Source organism: Miniopterus schreibersii (genome assembly GCF_964146895.1).
Source record: "Miniopterus schreibersii genome assembly, chromosome: 3".
Lineage (NCBI taxonomy): Eukaryota > Metazoa > Chordata > Mammalia > Chiroptera > Miniopteridae > Miniopterus > Miniopterus schreibersii.
In genome coordinates this window covers 36,564,888-36,580,566 of record NC_138103.1, presented here as the reverse complement: position 1 = coordinate 36,580,566, position 15,679 = coordinate 36,564,888, and the positions used below count along the sequence as shown (strand labels likewise).

At 39.5% G+C, this 15,679-nt stretch overlaps 1 protein-coding gene across 1 annotated transcript in view; it reads left to right on the top strand.

Moving 5' to 3' along the window:
• Positions 1-533: 533 nt before the first annotated feature.
• LOC308555338 (zinc finger protein 474-like) overlaps positions 534-15,679 on the top strand; it is a 62,002-nt gene continuing 46,856 nt past the window's right edge. Inside the window, exons 1-2 of the mRNA XM_081133511.1 lie at positions 534-679; positions 3,076-3,241. The gene's annotated coding sequence lies outside the window, so the exon portion shown is untranslated. The remainder of the gene's footprint in view (positions 680-3,075; positions 3,242-15,679) is intronic.

Here is a 15,679-nt window from a genome sequence, read left to right as displayed (position 1 = left end):
CTGAGATAAGGGGTGTCAGGTGCCCGGCACTCGCTGTGTCTGAGCTAAGCCGTTAGGCCCAATAAACAACCGGGCAGAGAAGAACAAGACACCCAGTGGACCTATTTTCCCAAACTTCACAAACATCCTGTGCGAATTCCTGCTGCTGCTGTTTAAAAAAAGAAAAGAAAGGAAAAATTCTTGCACACAGAATGTGGTCCCTGCCCACTTTAAATAAACTTATCAGTAGCTTTCAGAGTAAGATTGGGCTTCGCATCAATGAAGAGACAGCAGGACCGTCAGTGATGCTGGCAGGGAGCAGCGTTCTTTCCTGCCCCATAAAATCACCATGATTTATTCCTTTAATGAAAACGTCAGGGGCTTGTGAAGGCACCACAGCTGTGGTTTTACGAAGGGAAAATGAGCCAGAATTCTTTGTGATGGGGCTGTTGCCACAAGGGGTCAGATCTGGATTATTGGTGGAGGCGGGCATCACCCACAGGGACATCAGAGAGCGTGGAACAACTCCCAACTGTTTTAGGTGAGAAGAGCTCGAGCGATACCACACCAGACCAGCTCTGTGTAAGCAAGGGCTTCAGCGTCTTTGATCTGAGATTGAGTGAAGGGCCTGGAGTGGGAACAGAAGAAGGAGCAGTTATCTTGAGGCTCGCGCTGGCTGCTGGTTGACCACTCGGCAGATGTGAGCAGTTTGGCTGTCGCCACGAATCAAGGGCTTTCCCCCCACGTTATAAATAGGGATGGGTAAATATTTTGGATTCGTCAGCCTCCAAGTATTTTTCAGATGTTCTGGGTTCAACCAAACAGAATACATCGTGCTGAGCACACTCTCTCTTGATTTGCTTTTTAAGGACCGTGTGTGATTTATGGGAAATGGAATCCATATGTTTCTGCTTCATTTACACTTAAATCATCAAAAGGTTGTGTTGTAAGAGCTATTTAATGTCCAAGATGCCTTTTGAACTTGATTTTTTTTAAAGAAAAAATAAGCCACTTGAATGTGTTGGTCCCATTAAAAGGCAGAGAAAGAGAGAGGGAGAGAAGGAGAAAGGAAGGCCTCTTTTACCAAGAAGAAATAAATTTGAACACCAGGGAGTTCAATTTAAGCTGAAACTACAAACCCATGAATTTCAAATGAGCCCAGAATTAGAGAGAAACAAAAGCTCCCTCCCTTCCAGCCAGTTTCAGAAGCAGCTCCTGTGACTGCAGGAAGGCAGCTGGCAACTGGGCAGCCCCCCCAGGGAAGAGGGGGCTGTGAGGGCACCGTTGGCTACCCAGCTAACGCACATGCCCGCTGCTGCAGGAGCCGTTACGCCCAGGCCTCCGGGAGCAGTCGCTCCTGTCCAGATGAAGAACTCTTTGACCTATTTTAGCATGGAAACACCTGCTCTGTACGAGTTTTCCTGGGGTTGTCCTGTTTTAGGCCAGCAGTTCCTATCTGTTGTGCCATCTGACCCAAATAGCCAGCCACTGGCCTGGATACTGTGTGTGCATTTGGGATGGTGTTTATTTATTGGGCAATTTCGTCAGAGAAACATCTCTTTTAGCTCACAATCGGGCTGAGAAAGCATGCACTTTGTGTAAAGTAAGAAATATGTTAACCAGGGCCCTACAAGTTGGTGAAAAGCAAATATCAAACTAAGTTTTCTTGTCCCCTCTCGGTAGATAGTCACTCTTCCAGCAGCTCTTAAGTCATTTTAGACATGCCTCATCATTTATATGTGGCATCTTCTAAAAGGTTTCAGAAGAAAAGCATTCAAGTTAGAGCTACTTTATGTCTGTAAAACTCGGTAAAGGATGTATCTGTCCATCGTTTGAGCACTGCAGAGTGTTAGGGTGTGGAATTTCGTGACCTAACAGGGACTTTAGACTGTGTGGTCTGAAGCCATTCCAACAGCTAACAGTTCTGTGAATCACCTGTGTCTCCCCATTCATTTATCCGGAGTGAAGCACAGGGTTTTGGAATCTTTGAGGTTAGGGTTCTTTCCCCCCACAACTCCTAACCCTGAGGAACATTTAATAAAACGTTTCCTAATCTCATCATCCAGCAATTACTATTCACATTTTGGTGAATGCTTTTGAGTTAAAATCACACACACACACACACACACACACACACACACACGCACACAGAGTTTAATGAGATCATACTGTTTATCTGTTTATTCTGTTTAGTAGTTTCTCATCTTAGAAATATACAGTATTGTGGACTTTTTGCCATGGAAATAAACTGTTTTTGTTGTTTTTTTAAATCTTCACCCGAGGATATTTTTTTCCATTGCTTTAGAGTGGGAGGGAAAGAGAGGGAAAGAAACATCGATGTGAGAGGGACACATTGATGGGTTGCCTCTCGCACACCTGACTGGGGATGGGGATCCAGCCTGCAACCCAGGTACATGCCCTTGGCCAGAATTGAACCCAGGACCCTTCAGTCCATGGGCCAATGCTCTAACCACTTAGCCAAACCTGCTAGGGCAGAAGTAAGCTGTTTTTTACCTTATGAGCTTTAATGCTTGCAGAGTGTTTCATTTGCAACAATTAGCTAAATGTCTCAGTATTTTTAAATATGAGGTTCAAAGAAATTATTTCAGATACATTTTAAAAAGTTGACCTTATTTTTTAAAAATGTTTGCTATATCTTAAGACACATTAGAAAATAAACTAACCATAGGTTCTACATCTTGTATTTTCTTGCAGTGTAGACCAAAGCACCGACACCCCTTGGGAGTCATGGAGAATATTCATCTCCCTCTTTGAGATGAGGCCAAGCTCTCCTAAGTAGATGATCTTTTTTAAAGACCTAGAAGAGATCGATAAGACATTTAGCAAATTTAGCTTCTTTTTCTTCCTTAGAAAATAAAAGATGTTCCCACTCTATTTCCATGCCAAGAAGATCCTTGTGATTTAAATTCACCAGCCTCTCTTTGTTGGATGCTTAGACCATTGGTAAAGCTCCTGAAGTTAACTTCAAAGAAAGCTGAGGCCCTTTTGCTCTCTGTTTCTGAGTTTCTTCACCACTTGTTTTGGATTTTTCCAATCTGTTACTAGAGAACTCAGCCCTGGCCCTTTTGTTGACAGGTTGCCAGGAGACATCCAGGTGACAAAGGCTAGGGCTCCTGTTCCCGCGAGCTCACACACTACAGGGACTCCTGCGAGAGGGGATGTGAACGAGGCGCTCCCAGCTCTTCGGCTGCCTGCCCCTGATAAAAGCCAAAATAGAAAGACAAAGAACCAATGTTTCAAGGTGAGGCTCTCAGGAGGTATGCTCTTTCCCTACTGCCTGGCAGCTGATCGCTCTCAGATCTTACCTCTCAACTAATAATGGCTACTTGCTGTAGATAATCTCGATCTCTTCCACTTCTTTCTCACCAGTTTATAGTAAAATGCTTCAGGTACTACTAAACAAAATAACAAATATTTTATTTCATTGAATGATGCTGGCCATGGTGCAAACTATGGATTAAATGTTCTACTGGCTAAAAGAGAATCAAATTCCTTCTGAAGGGATGATTTTAAAAAATCATTTTTTCAAAGAAAAGAAGTAAAATATGTTTTTAACATTAATCCCATCTGATATGTTTATTAGCCAAATTATCCTTGAAAGAAAAGGGTGATAAAGACTATAGTTACTCAATTGACTTGGGGGATTTTTTAAATTAATTGAGATAAAATTTACATGGATTGAAATGTAACTGATCTTAAGAACTTAAATTCAGGTTCCTAAAATCAGTGAGTTTGGTAAATATATACAACCGTGGAACCTATCACCTTGATCAAGATACAGGATATTTCTATTACCCAGAAAGCTTTCTCACAGCCCTTCTAGTCAGTCTTCCCTCCTTAGCAACCACTGTTCCTATTTCTATCACTAGAGAATAATTTGGCTGTTGATGAACTTTATGTAAATAGACTAATACAGTATATATTCTTGTATCTGACTTACTTGGCTCAGCATAATGTTTTTGGGATTCTTCCATGTTGCTGTGTACATCACTCGTTCAATTCTTTCCAAAGGTGGGTATTATTGCATTATAGGATTATTCCACATTTGTTATCTATTCTTCTATTGATTGCTATTTGGTTTGTTTCCTGTTTGGGTCTCCTATAATTGAAGCTGCTCTATAAACGTTCTTACGAAGATCTTTTGGTGGACAGATGTTTTCATTTATCTTGGGTTTAGACATTGGATTGAGATTGATGGATGACAAGGCAGGTGTATGTTTAACTTCATATGGGAATGAAATGATACGTCACTGGTTTAGTTTGCATTTCCCTGATGACTAATGAAGTTGAACATTTTTATATGAGTCAGGAAAGATTTGTATGTCTCTTTTATTAAGTATCTATCCACATTTTTTACCATTTATATATTCTTTTTTTATATCGTCTTTATTGATGTATAATTCACATACAGTAAAAAATGCACCCATTTTAAGTACTCAGTTTGATGAGTTTTGACAAATAATTACACCTATGCAACTGCCAACAATATCAGTAGAAGAACATGTCCATTAACTTTTGTAGTCCATTCTTCACCCACCCATCTACCCACCAACCTATCACTGATCTTTCTGTCACCTACCTATTAGCTCTGCTTGTTCCATTGGTTTCATATGTGGAATAATTCATTATATGCTCTCTTGTACTTGATTTCTTTTATTCAGCATAACATTTTTGAGAGGGGTCCCTCCCTGTCCTCCTGTGTATCAGTAGTTTGTTCATTTTTATTGTGGAGTAATATTCTGTTGCATGAATATGCCATAACTTGTTTATTTGTTTCCTATTGATGTAGACTTATGTTGTTTCCAGTTTTTCACTAAGAGTAAAAGCTGATATAAACATCTGTATATGTCTTTTTGTGAACATATATTTTCACATCTCTCATGTAATTATTTAGGGATAGGATGCCTCTGTTATCAGGCAGGTGTGGATTTAACTTTTTGAGAAACTTACACAGCTTTCCAGAGTGCTTGTAATAGTTCACATTCCCACCAGGCATGTATGGGAGTTCATTTTTCTAGACCCTCACTAACACTTGAGATGAGCAATCCTTTTAATTTTAGTCATGCTAGTGTGTGTACAGTGGTACGTCTGTGATTTTAATTTGCATTTTTCTAGTAACTAGCAACTGATGACGTTGTTTTAATTCATGAGCTTATTGACTATCTATACACTTTTTGTAATGAGTAATCTATTCAAAGCTTTTGCCCATTTTTTAAAAAATTGGGTTGCTTGATATATGACATAATATATATTTATATATATATGATATAAATTCTTTACAAGCATATGTTTTCCAAGCATTTCTTCCAAATTTATGGCTTGCCTTTTAATTCTAAATGGTTTTTTTAAAGAGCATAAGTTTCTAATTTATATGAAGGAAAATTTTTAATTCTTTTTCTTTTAAGTTTAGTGATTTTTGTATTTTGAGTAAGAAGTCTTTATAAATATCAAGTCATAAAGATATTCTCCTATGCTTTCTTCTAAAAGCTTTATAGTTTTATATTTATATATTTTTATATAGCTTTTATATTTAGTTCTATGATCTTTGTTGAGTTAATTTTTGTGTGTGGTGAAAGTAGAGTTGCTATTAATTTTGCCCTTACATGTATCCAGTTGTTTCACCATCACTTTTTAAAAAGATTTTCCTCTCTCCTTTGAATTGCCTTGGCATCTTTGTCAAAAATAAATTGACCACATATGTGAATTGACCATATATTTCTCAACCTTATTCTGTTACATGAATCTATTTATCTATTTTTATTGGCATCATTAAAAGCATTTTTAAAAAGCCAGTTTATCTTGCCTTATAAATAGTGAAGCAAGTATGAAAAACAAATGTACAAGTTAGTCCTTCCATGCCTGCTTCCCAGTGGAGCCATGCACAAAAGTTTGAATAAAGTTGGGCATTTTTTTCTTGCATGTTTGTCCAAATTTTCCCCTAGTTTCCCTCCTCCAAGGAGGATACATTCAAAGTTACCCCCCCAGTGGATGCCTTAAATCAAGAATAGTTCCAAACCCTATATATATACTGTTTTTCCTATACATGCATACCTATGATAAAGTTTAGTTTATAGATTAGGCACAGTAAGAGATTAACAATAACTAATAAAGAACAATTATAACAATATACTGTAATAAAAGTTATGTGAGTGTGTCTCTCTCAAAATACCTTATTGCACTCACCTTTTCCCTTAAAGGAAGCACTTTCCCACTTCTCTCTGGCATATCTGAGCTGCCAGCATCACTACCCTTGCACTTCTGAGCCATTAAGTAAAATAAGAGTGATGTGAACACAAACACTGTGATCCATGACAGTAGATCTGGTAACCCACATGGGCACTAATAGGTGGGGAGTGCAAACAGCGTAGATATTTTGGACAAAGGCGTGAATCACGTCCCCGGTGGGACAGAGAGGGATGGTGTGGGAACGCTACTCAGAGTGGCACACGTTTAGAACTTATGAACTGTTTCTTTCTGGAATTTTCCACTTAATGTTTTCGGACCACAACTGACTGAGGGTAACTGAAACCACAGAAAGCAAAAGCTTGGATAAGAGGAGACTACTGTAATTTGATTTTAAGTGATTCTATACTCAGCAAAAGCCAAAAATATAAAGTAATAAATTTATTCAAGAATGATTCCAGTAAAAGAGATGTATTTTTCAAACCCATTTATACTGAATGTGACTTGAGCTTAATATTTATTCATTCATTCATTCATTCATTCATTCATTCATTCATTCATTCATTTACTAAATACCCAGACATTGTTCTGGACAAGGAAAGAGGAAAAGAGAGTATTTTTTGGTTCATAATTTCTGCAAGGAAACATTATTTGTTATCTCTGTTCTATTGCCTATTTAATAATGTGTTTCTCACAATTACAGAGAAAAAAACCCTATGCCTGGTAAAATAAGCATCAGATGAAATGCTTCGTGCATTCCAGTGAATTGAGAGAAAATGGTCAGTAATACTCAAATGTTTACTAAGGGAAAACATTTCAGGCTTTCCAAATTTGCTATCACTGTCATAAAATATCCATTTCTTTTGAGCCCGAGAATGTAAAGTACCATTTCTTTCAGTTGTATTTTTCAGTTTACTTTAGAATTTTAATCTTACATATTATTTTTTAAAGCATGTTTTAATTTTGTTTTTATTGATTTTAAAGAGAAGAAGGGACAAGAGAGAGAGAGAGAGAGAGAGAGGGACAGAAACATCGATGTGAGAGAGGAACATCGATCAGTTGCCTCCCATATGCGCCCCAACCAGTGACTGAACCCGAAACCTGGGTATGGGCCTTGACGGGGAATCAAACCTGCCACCTTTCAGTGGATAGGATAACGCTCCAACCAACTGAGCCACTTGGCCAGGGTTTTATATATTGTTTCTAAGAGAAATTTATTTGCAAACTGTACTTTAATATGGCTTTTTCCTCTCTGTATCCATATAACTTAAATGAATGTGTAATACTACTATTTTTTAAAACATTTTCCCAAAGTCTCTGGTGAATGAAACATTTTCAAGAATATGTACAATTCTAACAAAATCGTAAATGGTGAGGAATGGAAACAATTCCCAAACAACTTTCCTGAGGGAGCAGTGGGGATTCCTGTGGAGTCTTCAAAACAGAAGCATTTTTTAAATATCACAGCATACGAGAATGGCAACGGCATACACCATGCTGGCTGGGAGCAGCAGGGAGGGAGAATGTAAACAAGCTGTCATTAAAAGTGATGACAAATAGAATAACCAGGGTGCAATATGCAGGAAAACATTTTTTTGAGAGAAGACTCAGCTAGGAGGCTGATAAAATTCTATTCAAGCAAAACTTGGTAGGATTCTGGTTGCACTGAGGGATACTTTGTAAATTCACATTGATTAATAATTGATGTTTTATTATCAGATGAAGTGGGGGATCCTTTTCCCTACTGGGTGCTAAGGGGTGGTGTTTTTACGATCTCTCGAGAAAAAGAATTTTCTGAGACTCGCATGGTAGAGTGAATGATTTTTATTTACGTAGAATTATATCCCTATGTTTTCAAAGTCCCATTTCCCTTTGTCCATTCATAGAAAAAGTCTAGCTGGGGTTTCACTAAAGCTAAAATCAAATCAAAGCCAGTGTCCAGAGTTTCCTTTTCATGTTGGAGCAGGTCCAGCACAGCTCCAGGCTAGTTGTAGCCCATTAGTCCATTGTGTGTGGGATCCACATGGCTGTGGGTCATGGGAGTGAATGCAGGAGAGCTGTGTCCCAAGCAACAAGAGTCCCACAGGTCCCCAAAGCAAAAGAGGGCCAATTCCTTTGTTCAGGGGATTAAATATTCCAAATTTCTGTGCATTTGCAGTGGCCAGACCCATTCTGGCTAACCATTTCTGTCCCCAGGTGTGCTTTACAGCAAGCACCTTTGTTAGCACCCCCAACTTTACCGGGCATGAGTCTATCTTCCCTTTGTTGAACCCTTGGAGAGTATAAAGTTATAGCTTCCTGGCAAAGCTGCTCAAATGACATTTCTATAATATCTGGCCTTGCCTTTGCTCCTTTCCTGTTATTAATAACTTAGTTAATTACAACAGTATCAGTTCCACTGTTAAAATAAAATGGAGTCTCATTTGTATACTCTAATTCAGGAGTTGGGAAACTTTTCCTATACACACCCAAATAGTAAGTAATTTAGGCCTTCTAGGCCATCTGCTCTTCAGTTGTAGGGCAAAAGCAGTCAGAGACAAATATGTAAATGAATAAGGGTGGCTGTGTTTCAATAAAACCTTATTTACAAAAAGCAGCAGACAGCTGGCCAGATTCGGCCAGCAAGCTGTAGCTTGTTTACCCTCATTTTAATCTTCAAGGAATTCTGATGAAATGTTTTCCAAAATCATGCATTAACAGTTAAAGACCTGTGGCCTTGAAACTTCCCCTGAGTGCCTGGGACTTTGGGGCTCTCTTCAGAAGAGAGATGACTTCCAAGGAGAATTAAACTTTGCAAGTCATCTCCACTCAGAGAGCATATGGTCAGGAGAGGCAATGTGTGAATACGCTCAGCTCAGGAAAGCTGAGGTCTCTGCTTCTCCCTTAGCTTTCTCCTGTCATTCAGCACCCAGTGCGTGTGTCCACCCAGTCAAGAGCCCTCTCTGCTGTGCCGATCCTCAGGGGCTTTGTGGGGTGCGGGTGGGGTGGGGGAGGCGAGCTCCGTGCCATCCATGCTGGTTGCTCAGGACTTGATAAGCAGTCTTTGCCGTGAGGGTCAGGGCTTGACCCAGTACCTAGTCCTTAACTGGATTCTCGTTTCTCCCGGATTCAGTGGTTACACTTCTACAGTTACCCTTCATCCCTTGAGTTAGTATCGTAAGAATTAAACAAGGATTCTCAGGTATCCCGAAGACTGGAACAAATACCACAAAACTAGCTGTTAACTCTTCCTTTCCAAAAGTCCTTGTATGTTTTTATTCCTCTATTTAAATAATAAGCTTGATTTCTGTTTAAAAATTTAACAGGAAATCCAGCTAATTTCAGACTCATTTGAGACTCAGTACGCTTTGTTAGCACTTCCCATGTGCCCGGCACTGGGCTCGGTGCTGCATGTGTAACTGTGGAGGGAGCACACGAGCCCCTGATGGCCTGGAGTTTACACTCAGATGGAGGAGACAGATACTACATGTGCAAGCAAGCAACATATAACATTCAGTAAGTGCTGTGGAGAAGATAAAGAGTCGCTGGACGTAACTGTGATGGTGGTGTAGCAGTGGTACGTGTGTGCACGTGTATGTGCATATATGTGCGTACGTGTGATATGTCTCTGTGTGCATGATGTTTATCTGCTTGTGCATTTATATGCATGTGTATGTTCGCATGTGTGCATATGCATGCACATGTGTATGTGTGTGCTTGAGAGAGAGAAATTGCTTGAGAAAGAGTAGCCAGGAAGGGTCTCTTTGAGATGATGGCATTTAAATAGAGGCCTGGGGGAAAAAGTAAGAAAGCTATTCAAAGAACCGGAGTAAGACGTGAGGCCGTGGCAAGAGCGTGTGTGAAGCCCCTTGCCAGCCCCTCCCTGCCCTGCCCCGGAGAGTGTGAATACGGCTTGTTTGAGGAATGGAAGTGTGAACCTGACGGGGCACAGCGCAGGCAAGAGAGAGGAAAGGGTGGACCAAGGTAGAGGCTTAAGGAGGCGCCAGGTCACGGAGGCCTGTCACGGCCAGCAGCGTGGCTTTTGTTTTGAGAGTAGTGGGTCATTTGGGCAGAGGAAGTTTAGGATTTGTTCTGTAATTTAAGTAGCTGAGTATGACCGCTCTAAAAAAGATGGATTAAAGATGGGAGCGGGCATTCCCGCACCGTGGCTCGCGGGGCACGTCCATTCACCTGCCTGGCAGTAAACCCAGGAGCGCAGGCAAACATCTGAAAGGGGTACCTGGCCATGGCAGTGACAGATAAAGAACTGTCCCTGTGTGAATTGCGATAGTGTCCCAGAGGTTATCCAATATCAAAGGAGTAGAATGAAAACAGGAGCGCAAGAAAACGGGAAAGGAGGTGCATTCAGGTGCAGAAAGAAGAGATGAGAAGCGAGCAGAAAGTATAAGAAATGACTAGAGCAGGATAAGATGTTTACTTCCCTGCCAATTCATTATAGGCAAACGTATAGGGAATTAAATGATACCAAATGTTTATTTAGTGTCTGCCAGCCCCTTTTACCTTTTCTCCTGCTCTTTTCCCGCCGACCCAGCACCTCCCATACACGCCCACAATAGGATCAAGTACCCAGCTGGAGAGCTGGGGAAAGGGAAAACATCTTCATGATCATCTCAGCCTGGCTTACCTCCAGTCTGACTTCTCCCAAGTCAAAGATAAGGCCAGAATTTATTTTAAATTAAAATCACTGTGAAATGAACAAAGAACAAAACAAGAAGTAGTGAGGATTGGAGATAAAAGAAACAAGCAATTGGAGAAAGACTCAGAATTCAATTTTCAGTGAGATTTATCTTCAACAACTGTCCTTATTAGTACCATCTGATCTGGTTGTAATCCAGCGTGTCATTACCGAGTGAGTGTTAGATGGACCAGCATCCTGGCACAGATTTACCGCCAAGTGAAGATTGTGACAATGACTCTTAATATGTTCTCTTGACGGAGAAGGAAGGGAGGGAGGGATGTGTAGAAGGGTGTGTGCGTGCGTGTGCATGCATATGTGTGTGTGTTTGTGTATGAGCAACTGGAAGCAGAGTGCTCAATGAAGTGATAATAAATATAACTAATAAGATTCCGGCCTCTTGCTAAGCAGCTATACATATGCATTGAAAGGATGGAAATGCATCTCTTTAATTTGTGAAAAACTATATTATAGCTCATTCTAAAATCAGAAATGTGTAATAAGAAATTTGTATTTACATTATTACTTGAATCAGTTCCTGGCATTTCCTCTCAAAAATGCCAAATGATTGTGCAACATTTATTTTGATAGATCTTGGATTGCTTTATCTGTTCAGTTCCAAGTGAACCATCTTATATATGAAACACATGACAATTCAATCCACAAAAATTAAAACCACATTTTCCTTTTCAATTAGACTATTTCCTATGTCAAGTACTACATCAAGTGAAGTTTAATTACTTTAACTATTGGGTATTTATGGGTGGCAAAAAGTTTCCAAATAAAGTTTTCAGCAGAGGCTCTCAGAAGAAGCCTGTTGATAAGTAGCACAGGAATAGTGTTCTAGCCCAAATCACTTAAATAGACATGATCCATTGCCTGCCTAAATAAAATAAGTCCTGTTGTGATTCACCAACAATTAAATAAGCTTTAAATGTAACTGAATCTTTTTCAATGTTAATGTCATAACCAGAATTTAACAGTTAATCAAAAAGGATCAAGATTTGTAGTGTAAATTGTGTCTTTCTTCCACATGATATTTATAGGACAGATCCTAAATCTGTGCATTTTCAAATATTGATTCCATAATGCCTTGAGATACCTCAGTCCATTCTATATATTTTTTCCACTTAATCGTGGTATTATAATATCCTGGCATTTGAAAAATGAGGAAACTATGAACAAATAAATGAAAACCAGATTATAACACTTCAATGGAAGCTTAAGACAACTGTGAAGGAAGAATGGTGAATAGAAAAATTCCAGCACTTGAGCAGTTTCCAAGTCCACTGACAGCAAATGAGGACTCATTAAGCACAGCTCATCTGCACTTCCCACCCTGAGATCTGTGTTAATGAAATAGTTCTCAAGAGAAGAAGGAAAAACCTTTTTAGTCATCTTGGCAGTTCTTTTTCATGTTTGATTTTTTAGCAGAGTAGCCTTTGTAGATAGGACTTCTGGGTGGGAAAGGATGGGAAAGGTGAAGGGGAATGAGAGGAAGAGAGGGGACGCTCATGACTGTTGGTGTCCCATGCGCCGAGGCTGGTGGAACTCTCTGAAAAGTTCACCTGGGAGCTGCGCTGCCCATAAACCATCACACAAAACCCACATAAGAAAAGAGCTCTATTTGACCCTAGGGTTGGGGGCTCTGGGGTTAGTCCACTCATCCTCTCTGAAGTTGGTAGAATGCCATCATTTAAATAATGCCATAGTAGTAGTGTAGTAGTTGCATCCATGAGCAAAAGGCCAAGACCATCACTGAAGCATTGGTACTGTGGAGACTGATTGCTTTTTTTTTTTTTTTTTTAAAGACTTCTTTGATAAAAAGATATGCCTCTATTGCTTTAAGTGGCTGGAATAGGATTGTATTTATTTGTGGTGAGACAGAATTCTAACAGATGCATAACTGAAGTAAACATATTGTAATAATTAGCCTGTTAACTCATAGGTGGGAGGGTAGGGTTATTTGGAAATACCTCCAATGAATAATGTGGTGGTGGTGATGGGAATGCAAAAATTATGTCACAGAATATCTGTTTTGGGCACCACTGCCAGAGGCAGTATTCTGGGCTGAATGGATTATTAAATAAATCCAGTTCCAGGCAGGCCTTCTTACTGGACTCAAGTGTTATTAGACAGTGGGGTATTTATTATAAGGAGACATGTGCATGGAAACACAAGGGGATCTCACAACCAGGCCTCAGGACGCACAAGAACTACATGTTCCAGGGGAATTTCTAGCCAAAGAGTTGAGTAGACTCTGTTTTTTGTTTCAGACACCAAAATAATTAATAAGTAATTTTTCATAAAAGTTTCAGAATTCTAGAGAAAAGTCAAAGGAGCCTCTCAACGATGTTCCTTTTATTTCTGTTGAATAGAGTGTTAATCAGGTATTGCCCACATTGGCTTCTTTTTAAAATAGGTTTAATCTTTATTGTTGAAAGTATTACAGGTATCCCCCTCCCCCTCCCCACTGGCTTTTCAGCCCTATGCTCATTGGGTCTCTTTCTTGAACTGTTTCAAAAATCTGAGCAGAACTAGAGACCCCATCCTGCTTCCCTTTTTAGAAGTGGAGGAGACCTGTCCACAGCTAAGCTCTGCGAACCCATCCTGGTCACTGATTTTCCACCTGTGAGGTGACCTGCTTCCTCTTTTTTTTTTTTTTTTTTAAATATATCTTTATTGATTTCAGAGTGAGGAAAGGAGAGGGAGAGAGAGAGATAGAAACATCAATGATGAAAGAGTCATTGATCAAACCCGCAACCCGGGCATGTGCCCTGACCGGGAATCGAACCCTGATCGCCTGGATCCTAGGTCGATGCTCAACCGCTGAGCCACGCCCGGCTGGGCTCTGCTTCCTCTTTTATACCTGACATGATTGACAGTTATAACACCCGAATATAGTTTTTCATTTCTTATTTGGGACATTGTGACAAAGGCTTCTTCTGTTCTCTAATAGGAATATCAGAATGTACCAGGAGCACAGATATTCTCTAGACACAGAGAAAGATATGAAGACTAAAGATCGTCACATGTCTTTTGTACCCAAGTAGCAGTGGCAGCCTCATGGACTTTCACAGGAGTGTCCCAGCATTAACCTGCTACCAGGCTCTACTGTTTCACCCACAGTCACTTCCTCTCCCTCTCGTCTGCCTCCTTCTTATGCATAATTCATTTGCCGTGATATTTCATGCTGCTGCTCAACTTTGCAACTCTTTCTCAGTGTCCTCTCTGCTTTAGCAACCACTGCTAACAATTACCCTTCCCAAGAGAGGGATATGATTGGGCCAGTTCACCTTTTCATGTGAGGCTGCTGGTGAGTCTGTGGGTTGGCAGCCTTTTGTCCATCCAATGGCCAGCTCTGTTGCAATCAGTTCAGATTGGGGTTGGGGAAACAAGTAACATGTTTTGTACTGATTAGATTTGATAATTTTAGAATTTTTCCCCCTCATATTTCTCATAACTTTTAAGTATTTCTTTTTTTATTTTAGGACTGCACATTAGAATGTTTTTTTTTTTAAATAAAATGTGACTTGAGTTAGTTGAAGAATGAAAACTTTGGGATTCCTCAGAATATTTTAGCAAATGAGAGAATTATTTCAAAATTCTATAGTTAGTTCCCTAACTACATTTCCAGTTGTTTATGAAAATATGGGGATGAAGACAGATATTTAAACTATATAATAACAATTACGACATCATACTTATTACCTGCCACAGAGTGTGCTAAGCATGGTATCTTACTTTTAGTTCTTAAAATAACCCAGCATAAGTATTATCATCCCATAAACCTAAAGTGAAACTGAGGCACAGGAAAGTTATACATCATAAGATTTCACAACCGATAGACACTTTGGAATTAGCCTTTGAACTTGTCTGAGATTACAGGAGGGGTATGCTTGACTCTTTGCTATAAACTACTTTTTCTGTTTTTCTTAGCAAATAATACCTTACCAGTATATTTCATAGTTTGCTTGAGCTTGGATTTTCCCCCAGATGTGATAGTATCAAAATTAAGATCTAAACGACCTGATCCACACTACAGAGGAAGGCAAATGGGAATTGGTTTAACATTCGAAGAGAGGATACTATTGGAAATAAATTATTTCATTCTTTAAGCTTTGTCTAAATGCAGCAAATTCTACAACAGAAGTTGGCTTTCTGGTCCAGAAGTCTTTGTCAAGATTTTTAATCAAAATATTTAGACATATGTTAGCTACTAGTAACATAAGATGGGACATGGAGGCAACTGTTTGTACCAACGTTAAACAGAATTTCAGAACTGGAAGAAACATACAATGCAAGTCTGGCTTTGTGTAGTACACATTGTCTTGTGAAGTTAGGTACAAATTACATTTAGTAAACCAGAGTGACCTCATTTACTTTTAGAGAAAACTCCACAATGGGTCCTTTTAGGAAACTAGAGCACTTCCTTTATGTAGTCCTTAAACGTTAAATGTTGATGTTCTCCAGATTTTGTTACTCAGGATCTTTTTTCAATTATATGTCTATTATAAGAAAATCCATAACAATTCCTCATTTCCTACAAGGTAATCAAAATTCCTGAGATTAGCTATAATGCTTTTCGTAATTTATTTCTGATTTACCTTCCCAGTTACTTATATCAATTATTCACCATTCTTTTCCCTCTCTCATGCACCCACATCTTACTACCCACCCATACACACACACACACACACACACACACACACACACATGCATACAACCACTCACATCTATCTACAAACTCATACTCACCCATTTACACAGTCAGACCTACACACTCACAATCCTACATACTGATACTTCTCTACTCCCACC